Source organism: Triticum aestivum, chromosome 5B, assembly GCF_018294505.1.
Source record: "Triticum aestivum cultivar Chinese Spring chromosome 5B, IWGSC CS RefSeq v2.1, whole genome shotgun sequence".
NCBI lineage: Eukaryota > Viridiplantae > Streptophyta > Magnoliopsida > Poales > Poaceae > Triticum > Triticum aestivum.
Window position 1 is genome coordinate 666,149,303 of NC_057807.1, and position 21,040 is coordinate 666,170,342.

The following is a 21,040-nucleotide window of genomic DNA, read 5'->3' on the forward strand; positions in this document are numbered from 1 at the left end:
TGCTTTATATTTACCATGTTGTGTTTGTAATTTAATTGATGGAATAGAAATAAGGCACTGAGACGCTTATAAGCACTGAAGCGAGACGAAGGTGCGCCGCTGTCATCGCCCCTCCCTCGCCGGAGCGAGGCAAAACTTGCTGTAGTAGACAGTCAGGAAGTCGTCATGCTAACTGTTCTATTTTGATCAATTTTTCTATAAAGGATAGGTTAGAGATCTTTCCACTACAAGGTGTTTTTGGATCAGTTCATTCACTTTTTGAGTCGTCTAATGCAAAATCAACGCCCAGATGGCATTGTACAACATCCTATCTTTGTTGTTCATCTTCTTCACTAAACCGCGCCATAGACCCTTGGATGAATCGCTAGCCTCTGTCGCCCGTGGTGCTCCCACGCCAGCCTCGTAGTCCTGGCCTCCCCTCACCACCATCCCCGGTCATCCCTTTAAACCAGGGAACCACTAGATTTTTTCCAGCGGGCCTGCACCCCCTTTCATCAGAACTGTCAAGTTTCAGACTTGCCTTCGCCGGCTGCCGCTCGCTACACTTGTTCCTGGCCAAGGTCTTGTCGGTGTCTCCATGGCTTGCTATAACTTGCCTTGGTGCCACAGTCGACTACCTCGTGCTTCGCCACACATCCTTTCCATGAAATTCGATCGACCCAAATCCATTTTTTAGTCAACTTATACTAAAATAAATGTACTTGCTTGTAATACAATTTGGTCCCAACCGATTAATTATGTGCGATTGGCATGTATATGAGCCGCACGCCAATACAAGAACGCGCACATACATGATAAAAGACAACTGCTATATGAACCAATCTGTGGTTGGATGATTAGAGGGACTTTCAGGATTTTCAGCGATGCGCATTCAGTGGGAGGAGACGTTCCCGTCGACGACTATGTGCGTACGGTGACTTCCTAAATTTCAAGATGATATGCCGGCTCAGTCTTTCGGAGGTGCTCATAGGGATAGGATGTGAGTGTGTATGTTCATAGGATGAGTGTATGCGCGTGTATATGAACGCTTACATCTGTACTGTGTGTATACGGATAAAAAATCTCTTTTTGACACGTACGGGATATAACAAACTTGTAGAGAAAATAGATGTGGCAACACACTTTGGGAGGTGGGCACACGCACACACGATTAGAGTTGGACGGCTCCCTGCACGACCGACACCAAGCTTCAATCAGCCGGTCGAGTTGTATAATAATTTCCCAAAATGAAAACACCACCAAAGAAAACCCTTTATTGATTCGTTCCTCATCTCTTACCTCGATCCCCTATTCCGCCGCCGCGCGACCCGAGCGCTGGCCGCTGGCCGCATCGTGGCCACAGGGAGGCCGTGCCGCCGCCGCTCGAGTACACACCCAGCGTTGCATCCGCTCGATTCCATACCTCCACCGGCCGCTCTAGTCCACAGCCCACGCCGCCTCCTATAGCCGCTCGAATCCACTCGTCCACCGTCCGCAGGAGCTGCCGCCGGAGTCCACGGATGGGAGACTGGGAGACGGCGGAAGAACAGGATTTCGCCTCCGCCGACCATTACTTGGACGCTGGTTCTCCACAATCTGGTAGCGGGCGCCGCTGTTTCTCCACGTCGTCAGATCGAGCCAGCTGAGGTTTGAGAGCTAGAGCTTCAGAACTCTCGCTGTTGTGCCTCTTTTTCAATTTTTTCTTTAAAGTAACACACGACTCATTTCATTACATAGTAGTACTGGGTATATTGCTAGATCATAATGTCCAGAATTTCATTGCTGTCGTCAGATGCGTTGAGTCAGTTTAAAACTTCACAAAGTGTCAATCGTGTCAAACAATAAATCAATATACATAATTCGAACAAAACTTGTTTTCCATAACTTGTGAAAAATTAAGCTGACACATTACTTGAGCTGTCAAAGGCGTAGTTGTAAGGTTTCATCCTTGTACTCTGCACCAGCAAGAAAATCATATGAGGTTTGAATTATCCAGCACATTACTTGAGCAGAAAAGATAAGTTGACAGCACTCACTCTGAATGTTCAGCAGTGAGTAAGCTCAGTTTACCTGGGTTGTCAATCAAAGGTGCCTTCCATTTGCCTTGTTGTGCTTTTAGAGCTGCAAGTGAAATCTTGCATTTGGAGCGTAGTCACAACGCATACTGTAGAATATGATGTCCACTTTGGCTTAGCTCAGTATTATAAACTCGCTGTTGGAAAGTAACGACGGTTGAATACAATTTCAACTGTTTTAGCATTATAATAAATTCACTAATGATATTTGCTACTTTAACACAGAGGCGATGGATCTAACAACTATTAAAAAGTTATTGTGTTCTCCTAGACCAAGTGCAGACTATTTGGCTGGCGTAGATGGTTTTCTTGCTTTTGCATACACTGGAAAAAGTTCAGATGCCAAGATCCATTGTCCATGCGTCAAATGTGTCAATAGGAACTTGTTGAAGCGGGACACCGTATATGATCATTTGGTGTGTGATGGAATGCTACTTGGATACACTGTTTGGGGTTGTCATGGTGAAACTGCAGGATACATCTCCTCTAACAAATGAAAAAGGTCAAAACAGGAAGGCATAAACTCTAATATGCGCCGGCTAGTCCATGATATTTTCGTGAACATAGATAATGGGTCTCAAGTGAACGACTTTGATGACCCAAACCCTCCACAACACGGGCCAGATCCTGAAACCCAAGCCTTTTATGACTTGTTGAGAGAAGCAGATGTACCTTTGTGGAAAAGGATATTAGATTGCTCGCCCTGGGCCCAGTTAATGCAGCCAAAAGATATTGCGCTTTCAACTCCCGAGGCTACCATTTTAGGCCTAAACGCTTGGATAAAGAGACACAAAATAGTGGAGTCATGGTAACTGCAAAAACTTCTAGTTATGATTCAGCACATGATGCCAATCCTGTTTTACGTGATGTGACGTACTACGGGAGGGTAATTGATATTGTCGAGCTAAACTACTCTGGACAGTTTTCAGTGGTGTTGTTTAAATGTGAATGGGTTAATGTGTTCTCAGGAACAGGAATGAAAAAAGACAAGTACGGTTACACACTTGTCAACTTCTCACATCTAATACACAAAGGAGAACAGATTGAGCATGAGCCTTTTATTTTCCCTAACCAGGCGAATCAAGTGTTCTATGTGGAAGATGAATTGAATTCAGGTTGGTCTGTGGTAATGAAGTTGCCAAAGCCTAGAGATGTATATGACTTAGGCAACTTGGAATGGGAAGCGCAGACAGAAAATGAGCCATTCCATGTTTCACAGCTTAGAGAGAGTTTGAAAAGAAAGAACAATGAACAACATTGGGTTAGAAGAGACGTTGAGGGGACAATAGTGGATGCTAATAATGCTTCGAGCAACGAAGAATAGTTTAGGTTAGTAGCAATATGTTCTTGTGTTTCCATATTCAATTTGCAAGATGTGTTTTTACCTCTAGTATAATTTGTTGTTCAATCTTTCTATTCTTCAATTATGTTTTGTGCATTCTTTCTTTTATGTTGAGTTGACACTTTCATATCAGATATGAAATTTAGTGATAAAAGTAGCACAAAATGTCTCTTCTATTTTCTTGTTCGTGTTTTGAATTATTTTGGCTGCATGCTACAGGTTCAGACTGCATGCTACATGGAGGCATGGAGGGGTTGGTCGGCTGTGTGCTTTGTGTTGGTACAAAACAACCTACTCTTTTCTGCTTGCTGGCTTTCTGCTGACTACTTGACCAACTTGCTTGGTGATATACTGCTGTGTGAGACCATGTCTTGGTCAAAACTTAGTATACTCTTATATTCATGCTTGTAATTCGGTCAGCTACGACACCACGTGCTTGTTTGGAACATCATTTTGTACTTTGGTCAACAACAGTTCAGAATTGAGATATACACATCTTGTTTGGAACTTTATTTTGTATACTTTGGTTAACAGTTCAGAATTGGCATACTCTTGCAGTGTTCAAAAATCCTGTTTTGCGATCACATGTTGCCATTTTTCTAAAAGTCTGAATCTATCATGAAGCAGTATATATGTTTTAGTTTCTCTACATATACTTCTCTTGCTGATGTTTGGATTAGATGTTTAGACTCTCATGTGCAAGATGAAAGTTCAATGTTGATTGAAGTCTTTTTCTCCGAAGGGTGAAGGCGGATTCTGTACCAAATAGAAAGTTCAATGTTCTGCCGACGACACTCAGCTTTCTCATGATTTTTGCTCTTTGAACCCAGCTATCAAAATGCATTCAAATTTAGGTTTTCATCATTCCAATTACACGAAATAGTATCTATTGAATATGTTTCCCTATCTCGACGAATTAGCACGAATTCTAAATCAGGGTGATCCAACTAATAAAAAAAGTCACAGATATAACATGTCAACATACAGTATACCTTTGATCGAAAACCGCTTCCCAAATACAACACGTAAACATACTTTTATACTTTATAATAAAAATATGGATCAATAAATCTTCAAAGCATATTAAATTAATTAAGTGCAAAATTACTTAAAAGTAGCTAGCACACCTTCTAATTTTAACAAATTTTGGAAGCAGAAAACATTTTTTTCCGAATACCCAAAAGAGCTGCACATCTTTTATATTAAGATAAGAGAAAAAATATTTACAAGATTACGAACACACGCACAGTACAAAGCACAAAACTTTGAGTTTGCACTCTCATCCAGTCTTAGAAAATAGGTTCATACGCACCCAGGTAAAGGGAAATAATCTTTTTTAGAATTTTGTACAGGAAAATATCTTTTTTAGAAGAACTTACATGAAAAGGTCAGCTGCTATAGTTTGAGTCCTGCCTTCTGTGGGCTTTGGTAGGTGGGCTACGCCAATTGTTTTATCCTAACATATCCCGCCAGTAATCAAACACGCATCCTCTAAACTTCTATACGTAGCTAACATGTGAAGGGCACAAGCCCATAACTATTACCTCAGAGGCCACGTGCTACGATGGGATCGACCTAAGAATTGATCGCATGCATCTTGCAACAAATCTTCTCATGACAAGAAAGAAAAATTCAATCCAATATTATTACATGTGTAACATTTACCTACGTAGATCACCTATGTGTTACAAACTTGTAACACAACGTTGCATATCATATATGTGTTACAATCTTGTAACACTCTCTGAACCGGTTTAATAATGTGTTACAGTACTGTAACACATTCAACGTATGTGGAATATGTGTTACAACATCGTAACACTTCCCATAGAATGTGTTACAACTTAGGTGTGGACGCAAATTTTGTCTGACCGGGACTTCATCTAGTAACACATGTTTTCTTGTGTTACCGGGATGTGTTACCAAAGCTAATTCCTGTAGTAGTGTAGCATTCACACTTCATAAATTCTTTCTTTATCATTTACCTACTCAAGAACGAGCAGGAATTAAGCTTGGGGACACTGATACGTCTCCAACGTAACTATAATTTATGAAGCATTCATGCTATTTTATTATCTGTTTTGAATGATTATGAGCTTTATTATACACTTTTATATTACTTTCGGGACTAACCTACTAACCTGAGGCCCAACCCATATTGCTGTTTTATTGCCTGTTTCCGTATTTCAAAGAAAAGGAATATCAAACAGAGTCCAAACGGAATGAAACCTTCGGGAGTGTGATTTTTGGAAAGGATATGAACCGGGAGACTTGGAGTTCAAGCTAGGGAAGGTTCGAGGAAGCCAGGAGATAGGAGGGCGCGCCCACCTCCCCTGGGCGCGCCCCTGTCTCCTGGGCCCCTCGAGCACCCCCTGACCGACTTCTTTCACCTATATAATCCCATATACCCCAAAAACATTAAAAACAAAGATAGATCGGGAGTGCCGCCGCCACAAGCCTTTGTAGCCACCAAAAGTCAACCGGGACCCTGTTCCGGCACCCTGCTGTAGGGGGGGATCCCTCACCGGTGGCCATCTTCATCATCATCCCGACGATCTCCATGACGAGGAGGGAGTAGTTCACCCTCGGGGCTGAGGGTATGTACCAGTAGCTATGTTTTTGATCTATCTTTCTCGTGTTCTCTCTCGTGTCCCCTCTATGGCATGATCTTGATGTACCGCGAGCTTTGCTATTATAGTTGGATCTTATGATGTTTCTCCCCCCTCTACTCTCTTGTAATGGATTGAGTTTTCCCTTTGAAGTTATCTTATCGGATTGAGTCTTTAATGAATTGAGAACACTTGATGTATGTCTTGCCATGATTATTTGTGGTGACAATGGGATATTCACGTGATTTACTTGATGTATGTTTTGGTGATCAACTTGCGGGTTCCGCCCATGAACCTATGCATAAGGGTCGGCACACGTTTTCGTCTTGACTCTCTGGTAGAAACTTTAGGGCACTCTTTGAAGTACTTTGTGTTGGTTGAATAGATGAATCTGAGATTGTGTGATGCATATTGTATAATCATGCCCACGGATACTTGAGGTGACAATGGAGTATCTAGGTGACATTATGGTTTTGGTTGATTTGTGTCTTAAGGTGTTATTCTAGTACGAACTCTTGAATAGATTGATCCGAAAGAATAACTTTGAGGTGGTTTCGTACCCTACCATAATCTCTTTGTTTTTTCTCCTCTATTAGTTGCTTTGGAGTGACTCTTTATTGCATGTTGAGGGATTGTTATGTGATCCAATTATGTTATTATTGTTGAGAGAACTTGCACTAGTGAAAGTATGAACCTTAGGCCTTGTTTCCTACCATTGCATTACCATTTACGCTCACTTTTACGATTAGTTACCTTGCTGTTCTTATAGATTCGTATTACAAATACCTTTATCTACCATCCATATTGCACTTGTATCACCATCTCTTCGCTGAACTAGTGCACCTATACAATCTACCATTGTATTGGGTGTGTTGGGGACACAAGAGACTCTTTGTTATTTGATTGCAGGGTTGCTTGAGAGAGACCATCTTCATCCTACGCCTCCCACGGATTGATAAACCTTAGGTCATCCACTTGAGGGAAATTTGCTACTGTCCTACAAACCTCTGCACTTGGAGGCCCAACAACGTCTACAAGAAGAAGGTTGTGTAGTAGACATCAGCCCTCTCTAGGATCATCGCCTGGATCCCGAGGGCCCAGGAGAAAGGCACGTATCCGGAGGGTGCCCAGAAGGAGAGGTGGGAGGAGTGGCGGGGCCGGTGGTGCTGGATCATGGAGGAGAACCCGACGGAGTTCTGTCGGGGTGTTTGCAGAGCCCGCCGACCCGTGGCGCAGACTGGAGCGACCTCGACACCGATGATAAGAAGCTTTTGATCACCACCACCAGGATTCATCGCCTCAACAAGGCCGGGCTCACCCTCGAGATGATTGGAGCGGACTTCATCCATCGCTGAATCGCCCCACTACACAACAAGGGGAGGCCGGCCTGGGACTTCAGGAATGCGGCAGACATCATGAGGATCCGCCCTGGCCTGAAGCATAACTTCACGGTGATGGGGCACACCCACTTCTGTCAAAGGCTTTTTCAGCTTGACGTGTTCAGCAACGGCAGGGTGGAGAGGACCGGCAGTGCCGGGAAGTTCGGCAAGGCCCTCAACGGGCCCTTGTTCGGGTTGCTGGCGGGAGTGGTCCCACTAAGCAACAACTCTCGCCGGTCCAACATCCTCGCCATGATGCCGGTCTTCAACGCGCACGGCCTCAACCTGGCCTGGGTCGAGCCCCCGACACATAAAGTGCAGGAGTTCTTCGACACTTTGTTGGAGGATCTTGACCACGACGAGCCGCTTCTCATCCAAGACACCACCAAGGAGGAGCTGGAATACATCGCCGCCAGGGTGGCGGAGACGGAGCTTGCCAGGGCGGCCGGCAGCACCGGCGGCATGGAGGATGAGGCCAACATGGCCGTGAAGGAGAGGGAGCTCGCCCAGTGGGCGATGTCTGTCGGGGAGGCCAGCGGCGTCAACACCGAGGCCCCCTGGTGAAGATGTGGTCGAGCAGTCGGCCGAGGCTAACAACCATCCGGTGATGAAAAGAAGGCGTGTCCTATGTCGGGCCAGCTTTGGTGAGCCAATCCGGTCTGGCAGGACTGAGCAGCGGCAAGAGGTCCAAAGGGAGTCCGGGCGTGTCACGAAGGCGGCGGTAGCGAAGAAGAAGGCCGTGGTGGCGAAGAAGAAAACGACCGCCTCTTCTTCATTCGGGTCCAAGCGTTGCCAGACTCCATCTCCTTCCCCTCCTCCCGCAGACATCGCCATGGAGGTCGTCTTCGATTATGGGTCCCTCAGCCTAGGAGGAAGAGGAAGGCAGCAGAAGAGGAGGTGGACGATGAGTAAGTATCTTGCCCCACGTCACCTCCGTCCTTTCAGACTACGCCGCCTCTCTTAAATCGTTTTCATCTTTGCAGGGACATGGAGACGCTGGCCCAGCGGGTGGCGAAGCACTACTAGGAAAAGGGATATAGATAGGATTGATACTAATGGCGCACCAGGTAAGTAGTGCACCACTACTATATACTAATGGCGCACCGGTTGGAGGTGCGCCATTAGTGTGGAAGACACTAATGGCGCACCAGGCACACGGTGCGCCACTAGTATTGAATTTTTTTCCATTTTTCCATACACTCTAATGGCGCATCCGGTCGAAGTGCGCCATTACTAGTTCTAACTAGTAATGGCGCACGAGGCAGATCGTGCGCCATTACTGTTGTTTTTTTATTCTTTTTTTTTGCAAAACTAGTAATGGTGCACACAGGCCAGGTGCGCCATTACTAGTTTAGACTAGTAATGGCGCACTGTGACCAGATGTGCCATTAATATATATATATATATATATATATTTATATATATATTTTACTTTTCTGCAACACTACTAATGGCGCACCACCAGTAGGTGCGCCATTAGTAACCTGGGACCCCAACAAGATATTTGGACAGCCCCACACCTACCCACTCACTTTCCCCACTTCATTCCCTCCACCTCCTTATCCAAGCTTTCGGCTGCCTCCTCCTCCTCACCTCATTTCCACCATAGATTCATCAAAATTAAGTGGTGAAATTACCTTTTTTTGATAGGTAAGTAAGGGGAAAGCTATCTTCATGATGTAGATCTACTTTTTTTCTCCCTAGCTCGCTCCAACAACGTGCACATGCACTTTTTGTTGCCTAGCTAGATCTATGTATGTTTGTGGTGTTGCTTGTGTTTGTGGTGTTGCATATATGTTTGTGTTTGTAGGTACCGGTATTTGAAATACGATAGTTGCCAATATTTTGCCGGAATGTTGATTCATTTATGTTTCGGCGAGAATTTTGGCACTATGCATTCTTTTTGGTCCTATTTTTAGGGAAGGTCATGCCAAATTTTTTCTTGGTTCTAAAATATCGTTTTGCTCTACCCCGCAGGCGACCATGGTCCGCACGATGACCGAAGGCATCGTGAATAGGTTTTTGAGCTCCGCGAAGGCCGAGATGCTTCAAAAGAACGAGACGGAGATAAGATGTTCGTGTCGAAGATGCAAGCTGAAGAGCCTTATTGCGGACCCGGATTCCGGGCAGGTGCGGGACCACCTGCTCTTACGTGGTTTCATGGATGGCTATCGGTGGCAAGGTGATGAAGATGACTATGAAGTCGTCCATGGGGCCGGGCAAGAAATGAGGAAGGGCAACAAGACAAGTACCACCGCGGCGAGGGCGGGCGAGAAGACGAAGAATCTCCAGGACATGATCACGGCGGTGATGCTGTACACAGTCATCATGTAGAAGATGTCGTACATGATGATGAGGAAGATCAAGACGAAGGGCATGATCATGAAGATGAAGATGACGGAGCAGACGACGATGGAGGCTGGGTACAGGACCCTCATATTCAAGAGCTGCTTCTCAAGCAGACGGATAACACAAGAGCTGCCGCCCGAGAGAAAGCCAAGCTGGATCAACTGGAGATAGACGCGGTTACTCCATTGTATGAAGGATGCAGGCCCGAGGATACCCGCCTGAAAGTAACGCTCATGGCTCTGGAGATGAAGGTAAAACACAAAATGACCGACGCATGCTTCGACGAGAACATGTCATTCTGGCACGAATGTCTTCCCAAGGGGAACAAGTGCCCGACCAGTTTCGAGGAGGCGAAGAAAATTGTGTGTCCTCTGGATTTACCGCACGTGAAATACCATGTGTGCATGAACAATTGCATTATTTATCGGGACGAGCACGCGGAGTCTACCATATGTCCGGTGTGCGGCGTCACTCGATACAAGAAGAGGAAGAAAGCTCCTCGAAAATCGGTGTGGTACTTTCCGATCACTCCTCGTCTGCAGCGGTATTTCGTGGACCCTAAGGTAGCAAAGCTCCTGCGTTGGCACGCGGATAGGGAGGAGAAGAAGCGGGAAGATGACGGAAATGATCCGAAGATAAATAAAAAAGACAAGATGCTGAGTCACCCTAAGGATGCGAGCCAGTGGCAAGCGTTGAACTTCGAATACCCAGAATTTGGGAAGGATCCAAGGAACATCGTGCTGGGCGCGAGCACCGATGGAGTCAATCCGTTTGGCAGCCAGAGAAGCACACATAGCACCTGGCCTGTGTTTGTGTGGATGTACAACCTTCCCCCCTGGTTGTGCATGAAGAGGAAGTACATTCACATGAGTATGCTAATTGAAGGGCCGAAACAACCAGGGAACGACATCAATCTGTATCTGGGGCTGCTGAAGGAGGAGCTAGACACGCTGTGGAAAATGCCAGCCAATACGTGGGACGCCGCAGAGAAAGAATATTTCCCTATGAGAGCCGCACTGCTCACGACGGTGCACGACTATCTCGGTTACGGATATATCACGGGGCAGGTAGTCCACGGATTTTCTGGATGCGTAAGGTGCACGGATGACACAACGTATCACCAGCTAGATAGAGATCCCGGGTCTTCGAAAACCGTGTTCATGGGACATCGAAGGTGGCTTCGCGACGATGACCCGTGGAGGAAACGCAAGGATCTGTTCGATGGTGAAACCGAACCCCGAAAACGCCCGTGTACGAGGAGCGGCGAGGAAATAGACGAGCTGTTGAAAAATTGGAAAGACTGCCCACTGCCGGGAAAGGAGCAAAAGGCGCCAGAGCCGGGAAAAAAGCGAAAGGCGCCAGAGCCGCTGCTGAAGGTATGGAAAATGAGGTCTGTTTTCTGGGACTTACCGTACTGGAAGATCCACCGTGTGCCTCACAGCCTTGATGTCATGCATATCACGAAGAACATGTGCGAGAGTCTGCTTGGTACCCTACTCAACATGCCAGAGAGGATCAAAGATGGGCCGAAAGCAAGGGCAGACTTGAAATCAATGGGCATCAGGCAGGAGCTTCACGCTAATGATGATGATGATGATGATGATGATGATGATGATGATGATGATGATGAGGCGAAGCAGGACATAGAAAGTCATCGCAAAGGCAAAAAGGCCAAGAAGACCGGAAATGACTACCCTCCCGCGTGCTTCACTCTTAGTAAGGAGGAGATCGAGCAGTTTTTCACCTGCCTCCTAGGAGTAAAACTTCCTTACGGTTACGCGGGGAAGATAAGCAGATACATAGACCCAGCGAAGCAGAAGTTCAGCGGGATGAAGTCTCACGACTGTCACGTGCTGATGACGCAGATACTTCCAGTTGCAATCCATGGGATCATGGACGCACACGTCCGTGAAACGCTATTTGGCCTATGCAACTTTTTCGACATCATCTCTCGGAAGTCGATTGGCGTAAGGCAACTCAGAAGGCTACAGGAAGAGATCGTGGTGATACTATGCGAGCTTGAGATGTACTTCCCGCCCGCATTCTTCAATGTTATGGTGCATCTGCTTGGTCCATATCGTGGAGGATATCATCCAACTCGGGCCGACGTTCCTGCACAGCATGATGCCGTTTGAAAGGATGAATGGTGTCATCAAAGGATACGTTCGCAACATGTCACGTCCAGAGGGAAGTATAGCCAGGAGCTTTCTGACCGAAGAGTGCATCTCCTACTGCTAGAATTATCTAGGCATCGAGAACCCCGTTGGTCTGCCCGTCAATAGGCACCTAGGCAGGCTCGCTGGATGGGGTCACCGTGAGGGTCGCCGCTAAATGCATGTCGACTTCGAGGGTCGACTCGCCGACTTTGAAAGAGCAAACCTAGTCGCGCTACAACACATAGACGTGGTCGATCCTTGGGTGGTAGAGCACAAAACCTTTATTGAGAAGACGTACAATGACCGAGGCCAACAGAGGACGGACGGAGATATACTCAAAGAGCATAACTCATGTTTCACGCGTTGGTTCAAGCAGAAGCTTCTATCATACCCTTTACATGAAGATTCTTCCGCGGAAGAACAACTCATATTCGCCTTGTCATAGGGTGCCGAGCACAACCTGATGACCTATGAGGCGTATGATATCAATGGCTACACATTCTACACCGAGGACAAGGACATGAAGAGCGATGGTTATCAAAACTCCGGGGTAACGATGGAATCCTACACTGGTAAGGACAAGGACAGATACTACAGAAGGATCGAGGAGATCTGGGAGCTGAGCTACGCTAGAGAGAAGGTGCCGATGTTCCGTGTTAGATGGGCCAAGAGCGTCCTAAAATAAGACTGGTATTTCACCACCATGGTTATACCCGAAGCCAAATCTAAGACCGCGGGCGCAAACGTCACCGTGAAAAATGAGCCATGGGTACTGGCTTCCCAAGTGGACTAGTGCTTCTTCATTGCCGACCCGCCAAAGCCCAGTCGTGTTGTCGTGAGGAGAGGCAAAAGGAAGATCATCGGAATGGATGGAGTAGCCAATGAGCAAGACTTCGACAAGTACGGAGACCCGAAAATCGAACATGACGACGACGATGAAGTAGCAGCACACACCACAAGAAGAAGCAGGACCACCCTACCTAAAGGACATCCGTTCCACAGAAGAACTCCATTTGCGAAAAAGAAGGGCAAGAAGATTGTGAACAGATAGCTAGCTAAGATCGATTGTATTTAAATCGTAGTCTTCATTTCTCGATTGTATTTCATGGGCACTTTTTGATATCATGAATATTTTTAAATTTCATGGGCACTTTTTGAATTTATGAGGACACTTGATCTCGATCCCCCTCCATCTCGATCTCGATTCCCCCCATCCGATCTCGATCCCCACCCTCCCCCGCTCCACCGCCGCCGCCGATGATATTTTCAAGTAAGAAATTTGAACATATTTTTAAAAAATTATTACTGTTTTTATAAAAAAATATTACTGTTATGATTTAAACAAGTTTGAACATATTTAAACACAAATAAATATAAAAAACAGCATTTAAAATGCATAAAAAATATTGGGGAGCCTGGGAATCGAACCCAGGACCTCCTGGTGTGTGTGCTGCGTGCTGACCAGTCAGGCTAGTGGGTGGGTTCTGTTGTAGATAGGGTTAGGTTGTAGATATGGTTAGTGGGCTAGATTAAAACAAAATTCTAATGGCGCACCGAGGGGAGGTGCGCCATTAGAGTAGTCATACTTATGGCGCACGACTAGACGATGCGCCATTAGAACCCTCCCCCTAGCTATCCTCCCTCTCTCTCGCCAGATCCCCTTCGACCCTCTCTCCCTCGCCACCAGATCCACCCGCGCGCTGCCCCGACCCACGATGCCGCCACCCCGACTCCACCCCCGCCGCCCCCGCGCCCCCACCCCTGCCGCCCCGACCCTCGCCGGACTCCTCCTCGCCGTCTGCGCCTTCTTCCACATCCTCCAGGCCTCTGCTGCCGCCGGCCGCCAAGGCACCAACCACCTCCTCGGACGGGGCGCTCTTCCTCGCGCTCTCCTCACCAACCACGACGCCGGCCACCTGCTCCTCACCAACCACGACGTCGGCCACCTGCTCCGTCGTCTCCGGCAGAGGTTACTCCACCTAGCTGCAGCACTCGTGCGCTTGGCGGCTAGGGTTTGCCTCCAGCCTCTCCCCTCCCCCATCAACGAGAGGAGCATCCGGTGCCCCCGCCCTCGAGTTCGTCGACGGCGCCGTCCTCTAGCCGTAGCCGCCGCAGGTACAAAGCCCCCGATTCCATCTTCCCCCTCGCCCCCAATTCAGTTTACTGTTAAATGACAGTAATTCAGTTTACTGTTAAATTTCAGTTTCACAGGCTAGTTTCCAACAAACAAAGCCTATGCTTATGAAGAATAAATCAGCTGAAATGAGATACTGATCCTTTTTTACTTTGTTTGTTTAGATTGTTGGAAATTTTAAGCTCTCAATCACTGAAGGCCACTATAGTTCTTTGAATTCAACCATTTAGGTGAGCTACAACTAGGAGGATTTTGGAGTAGTACTCTGAAACTGTTGCTGTTAGAACATGCTGTTACTTGCTGTCAGTTAACTGAATCAGTACATTTTCTTTAGTCTAGTGATGCAACAATTTCTTCAGTCCAGTGTAAATGTAACTGACTACTGGTCAAATACTCTAGTGTATTTAGTGTAAATCTAGTCTGAAACTAGTAGAGCTCTTGGTGATTTGCAAATTCAGTTTAAATAAAAATTTGGTACATGACTACTGATCATGTATGAAAGATGTTGCTACTGGATGAGCACAAGAACTACTCAATAGATAATTGATTTTGTAGAACAAGTCTTGTTGCCAGTCTTGAACCAATAGATAATCTTAATTGAAATTTGACCATGTCTGGTTGCCAGCCCTAATGAAAAAAGCAACTGAATTTCCAACAACCTGCTAGGTAGAACAATCCATTTCCAACAACCTGCTAGGTAGAACAATCCATTACTACATGATTGCAACTGAATTGTCAACTCTATGTACTATGTATGCTGTGGCATGTGGTGTGGTCCGAGTGATCAGGTTTCAAGTGATTTTGAATTTTCTGCTCTGATTGTTGCTCAAAGAAATTTAGCAAAAAAATGGGGCCCTGGGAGATGCCGCTGCTGCTTGAGGCCCTTGAGAGGCCCTTCGTGTCGTGATGATTTTGCAAGTACCCCGAGAGGCCCTTGAGTTTTCCGGCAAATTCGGGTACTCCATATGTCCTATTTTCAGCAAAGGTCATTCTGAAATTTTCCGTGAATTTTAGCATGATTTTGCTAAAAATCGGACATATGAGGTACTTGCTACTAATGCATGGGCCGGGGTATCTTAGTACTTAATTAAGTAGGATCAACTGCCCCTTTATTCTTGCTGTATTAAACCATAGGTGGCAATAGAGCCAAGTGATTAGTGCCAAGTGATTAGGCCCAACCTAGGGTGCCTCGGCATCGATAAACCCTAAATGATGAAAACTTAACTTGGCTGCCCCGGATGCCTCGGTGTCGATGAGAACCTAAATGATGTACGCTTAGGCTTTTAGGGTGCCTCGGCGTCGACAAACCCTAAATGATGAAAGCTTAGGCTTTTAGGGTGCCTCGGTGTCGACAAACCCTAAATGATGAGACCATGATCTTGTTCCTTGACAATAACCAACTTTTTGACCAAAGTTTTTTCCTATTTAGAGCGAAACATGGCCCACAACGATGAGGCCGGTGGTTCGGGCGGCAAGCAATTCTGGGAGCTGTCCCAGGAGATGGAGGAACAACCTCACCGCTATGAGGACGCCGCGGAAGACACCGATCCTGATTACACAACCCCTAGTGGCGTTGGGGATGACACCACTGATGGTGCCGCCGAGGATGCCACCACTGATGATGGCGGCACACACACAGATGGCAGCCAACCAAAGAAGCAAAGGAAGGACCGGCGCCCGAATGCGCTCCGCACCCTCAAGGAGGAATTCACTCAAGTGGACTCCGACGGGAATACAACGGAGCCCAAACATATAGTCAAGGGGTACTCGCTTCAGCTCGGGTGCATTCTCCGGAGCACCGTCTCGATCAACACCGATAACCTTAGGCATAAGGACCGAGGGAATTTGCGCAACCTCCTCTTCACGAAGCTGCACGAACGATACAAGTTCCCCGCTGATTTTGAAAACACACGCCTCTCAGGGAATAAAGTGAACAGTGCCGACTTCACGAGGATGAGCACGGCCCTGTCTACTTGGAGAAGCGCGGTGAAGAGAATGATTGATAAAGGTGATAGTTATGAGAAGATCAAGGCGAAATATCCTATGATGAGCGAAGATGACTACAAGGAGTTCAAGATAAAGTGCGAGAGCAGTGCAACCTCCGAATCAAGTCAGTGGGGGAAAGAAATGTGGGAGTTGAACTTAGGGGAACACAAACTCGGCCCCGGCGGTTACAGAGTGGGGGAGCCTATATGGCACAAGGAGGACGCGGAGCGTGCCGAGCAAGGCCTACCGCCCCGCTTCGAGAAATACAGCGGTAACAAGCAGACCAGGAACTATGTCAGGGCCCGGTACAAGGAGGACCCGATAACAAAGGAGCTTACCACGGATCCGAAGACCAGGGCGCTTGAGCTTGTTCTGGTAAGGAATACACCCTCGCGTAATTAGCTCCATATGGTTGCACTCTAATTAATCCCCAATATTTCTAAATGGTTCACGTTCCTTTCGCAGGACACTGAAAGCAGTAGCGCGGGGTCGTCTCAGAGCTCCCCTTTCGACACCCCTTTAAATAGGGCGTTGAACGTAATGAAAAACAAGGATAAGCTCACTAAGCCGACATCAGCTGGTCGTGTAGCCGGCAAAGGCTTGTCCACAAAATGGGGGTCATACTATACCGCTGGTGTGCGGAAGGAGAAAAAGACCAGGTCGGAAAGCCAAATGCGCGAGGTTGAAGAACTCAAGGCACAAGTGGCGCGGATTCCAGAGCTTGTCCAAGAGCAAGTGGAACAACAACTGGGAACGAAGCTCAACGCCATGGTGCCTACGTTGATTCATGGGCTGACGACGTGGATTGCGGGCGGCCAACAGGGGCCTCCCCCAGTTCCTAGCTTCACGGCCAGCAACTCGCATAGCGCGCAGGCGGCGCCATTGGTGTCTCCGGCGGCGGCGCCATTGGTGTCTCTGGCGGAGGCGGTATTCGTGTCTCCGGCGCCGGCATGGGCATTGGAGCTTAATGCACCCGGATGTACGCCGGCCGGCATCTCGCCAGCAAGCGCACCCTCCGTCAGTTGCACGCCCACCGTTGGCGGTGCCTCGACATTAGCTAAGCTCGACGGCATCACGGTAACTAAGCCTCTCGGCCGATGACTTCATCTCCTTGCCTTTGACTGGGCATCCCTGACGCCCTGTACATGTTTTCACAGGGCACCGCCGACGTTCCTTGCACTCTTCTGCACTCATGGGCGCCGAGTTGGTCGATGTCGCCAAGGCCAGAATCGTTCAACCGGGCAACCCCATGTTCCACGGTAATCCGATGCCACCCACAGTGTATAGGGTTGAAGTGGTTCGGGTGCTGCCAGGCTGCGACGAGCTGTTACCTCCGATTCGACCCGCTGGGGCCGACGAAGAAGATGAGATGACCCTCAGCGCCTGCGTAAACTGGCCCCTGCTTTGGCCAAAGAGCCAGATTCGTTTGGGGGCGGGGGACACCACCCCACAGACAAGACCGCCAGTCGTGCCGGCGCCAAGCCATGGCAAGAACGCCGCAACGCTACCGGACCTACCGGACATCCCTATGGCACAGGATCCGGACAGCCCTATGGCACAGGATCCGGATGGCGACGACAACGACGACGGTACATTTACCAAAGTTGATAAGTACTTTGCCGAACATGGGTACACTGACGAGTTCTGCGGGCCTCTTTCTCAAGAACCCAACCAAGACGACCGCGATCTAGCTGGTACGACGGAGAAATCCAATTGCAACAGGCGTCGTCTGGCGTTCAGTTCTCAGGACACGCCTCCAGCTCCCGCCTTCACCGAGCCTCAGATAGCTGAGGTGCGAAATATTATCAGCCCCAACACGCTCAAGAAGGCGGTCTGTGAGCAGAACTCGGTCCCATTACAGGAGATCAAGAAGAAGGGACGGAAGCGAAAGACTAACAAGGGCGCCGGTGCGAGCCAGCCGGCACCGAGTTCGATCCGTGCTCAGGACGGGCCACCTTCACCTAAGGATATCTCGAGGAGGGTGCATGTGGCGGGTAGGGCGATGCTACCGCCAAATATGCTGAATGCTGCAACCGGTGCTATGCGGAGTCTGCACGACAGTGTTCTTTCTTTGGAGAAGCGGCGTCTCAGAGAGAATGATGTGGCATACCCGGTTTTCGTGGCCAAGGTGCCAGAGGGCAAGGGCTTTGTGGATGGCGACATCGGGGGTACGATCGTCCTGCGGTTTGATGACATCTTTGCTATGTTTAACCTTCATCCGCTGCACTACACCTTCGTTCGGCTGTTTTCGCTGAGTATGGAGATGCGGATCATTAGAGACAAGACCCCGGACATCGTGATAGTCGACCCCTTCTACATGCGTGCCAAGCACTTGAGCAGCGCTGGGGACCGCCAAGTTGCGAGTTCACACCTCGAAGGCGTCATTCTGGCAAACCCAGATAAGGATAACTTCCTTGTGGCTTACTTTCCCGAGTAAGTCATCCCTTAACCGCCCCGTAACATATGATTTCTTAGATTTCGATCGTTCTTTTTTTTCTAACATTCCGTGTTCTGTGCAGTGACACACATTGCACACTCATCCTCTTAAGCCCGAAATATTCCATGGCCACGTATTTCGACCCGAACCGTAACTCCAAGATAGACTACACAAATGTCAAGAAAGTTCTTGATGATGTTCTCCCCGGCTACGCCAAATCTGGAGGCACCTTCACCAGGGCAGTTCGTAAGTACGGCAAGCACACCTTCTCACACAATACGAATTTCTGCTGCGTCAAGCAGCCGCCTGGCGGTCAGAAGGATGCCTACTACGCCCTCCATCACATGCGGGCGATCGTAAGGGACCATCATCAACTTCTGCTACCAGATAGTCTCAAAGATTGGGCCGCGAGGTTGTCGGCAACCCAGGACGCGGACCTCAGACAAGAATTCTTTCGCATCCAGTCGGAGTTTGCGGACATCATCCATCAAGATGTCCTTCATACCTCGGGGCAGTTCTACCTCAGATATCAACCGTCCAACAATGAGATAGATGGAACGCTACAAATGCAGGGTGACAACGACCGCGATTTCATGACCATCACGACAGACGACGGCTTCATCCACGCTCCTGTCCGATGAGTCGAGTCGAAAGAAGTGATGTGTAGTTCTGAAACATTGATTGGCTCATGTTGTAATTAAACTTTAATGAATTCGTATGTCTCTTTGGTTTGGACAGTCATTCAACTTAGATGTAATCGATGCTATTTATTAGTAGGATCATGAATCGTGCTATTAATGTCTTGCTTTTCTCTTCGATCCTTTTGTTGCATACTTACATATTGCTTATGTATTGTCTGTTGTCTGTTGTTTGGCTTGTGCATAGAGATGTCGTCATATGTCGTGTACAAGGGTAAGGTTCCCGGAGTCTACAACGTCTAGGAGGAGTGTCGGAGACAGGTTCACCATTTCAGCGGTAACAGTTACAAAGGGTACACCACTAGGGCGGAGGCCGAATCTAGATATGCCCGCTATCTAGCGGGAGAGAGGAGGGAGCGTTGGAGGAACCAGATGAAGACCAGTTTGATCGCGATGATGCTCATCGTGATGACCGCAGTTCTCTTTTATGTGATGGTAGTTTAGATGATCGATATCGACTTAAAATGTGAAGACAAACTCGATACTCGCGGTCTTGAGACTTGTAATGTTTTATCTTTGTTCAATCTTTTGAATTCGGAGACTAATATGATGGATTGTACTCGGAGACTAATATTCTATTGTATTCGATGAATCTGATGTTGCTGTGTGCTGCTGTCTATATTCTGTCCAATAATATATTTTGTAACCTGTGCAAAAAACAGAAAAGCAAAAAAAAACAAATATTCATACTAATGGCGCATCAAGGCAGAGTGCGCCATTAGTATGCCAAAGGATACTAATGGCGCATCAAGGCAGAGTGCGCCATTAGTGTGACAAAGCACATGGTTACATATGGCCCCCCGGGAGGCATACTAATGGCGCATGGAGTTACATACTAATGGTGGACTGCCTGGTGCGCCATTAGTAAAAAATACTAGTGGTGTGCTACTAATGGCGCACTGGTAATGTGCCATTAGTAGGCAAAACCAGTGCACCATTAGTAGGCTTTTTCCTGGTAATGAAGAGAGCCAAGGCCTCGACGGGTAGCCAGCCCCCGGCGGGCACCTCGAGTGCGCCGCTGGTGCTGGGGAGCAGCCCGGATAGTAGCCCTCGGCGCAGCCCCCACCTCAGCCCCCAGTATGTGTTCACCACCCATTCCTCATCAGCATGTGCTGGGGTACAGTCCATGGGCACTAACCTTGCCGTGGCTGCAGGAGGAGGACGGTAGCAGGAGGAGTCACTAAGGGCCACCCCCAACACGCCGCCCCCATCAACCACGCCGCCCAGAGGGGCGTCCCCGGCAAGGACGCCAAGCACCGAGCCCATGCGCACGGAGGAGGACGAGACGAACCCGGGACCGGAGGCTCCGTCCCGGCACCGAATGTTGGTGGGAAGGGGGCTAGTTCTTTCCAGCCTGGCGCGGGTAAATCATTTGCCTTCTGTCCCTGCTCGTTTTTCTTCTTTTGATCTCTAGTTTGGCTCTGCCTCATCCTCCTTATTGGCATCTAGGCGCTCCCGCGGCGTACCAAGAGAACACAGACACCGTCATCCAGGAGGTCGCCAAGGACGCTGAGGCCAAGGCCAACAAGATCGCTGCCGAGGATGCCGCCCCAGATGCTGTTGGGGATGCTGCCAAGGGGCCGGCCGGGGAGACCGGCAAGGCCGCTGCTGAGGAGGCCGGCAAGGGTCCTACCGGGGAGGCCGGCAAGGCCACTGCCGAGGAGGGGGCATTTGACGACCAACCTTCCTCCTCTGCTGCCTCTGGCTCGAACAAGTACCTGAAGGTGGGGGACGACCTATTCATCCACCTCCCAGGGACGACGAGCACCAGAGCACCCACCGAGGGGGAGGTGTTCGATGATGAGGTGCTTGCCGCTGCCGGGCTTGAGGTTGTTGACGAGCCGAGCGCCAGTGGCGGCGGTTCCCAGGAAGAGCGGCTCCTCCAAGCCATGAGCG

General features: G+C 48.3%; 1 long non-coding RNA gene across 1 annotated transcript; it reads left to right on the forward strand.

Annotated features, from left to right (window-relative positions):
• Positions 1-1,040: 1,040 nt before the first annotated feature.
• On the forward strand, positions 1,041-3,915 carry LOC123117525 (uncharacterized). The gene is made up of 2 exons (XR_006457401.1): positions 1,041-1,626; positions 3,616-3,915. It is a non-coding gene; the product is annotated as an uncharacterized lncRNA (long non-coding RNA).
• Positions 3,916-21,040: the final 17,125 nt, after the last annotated feature.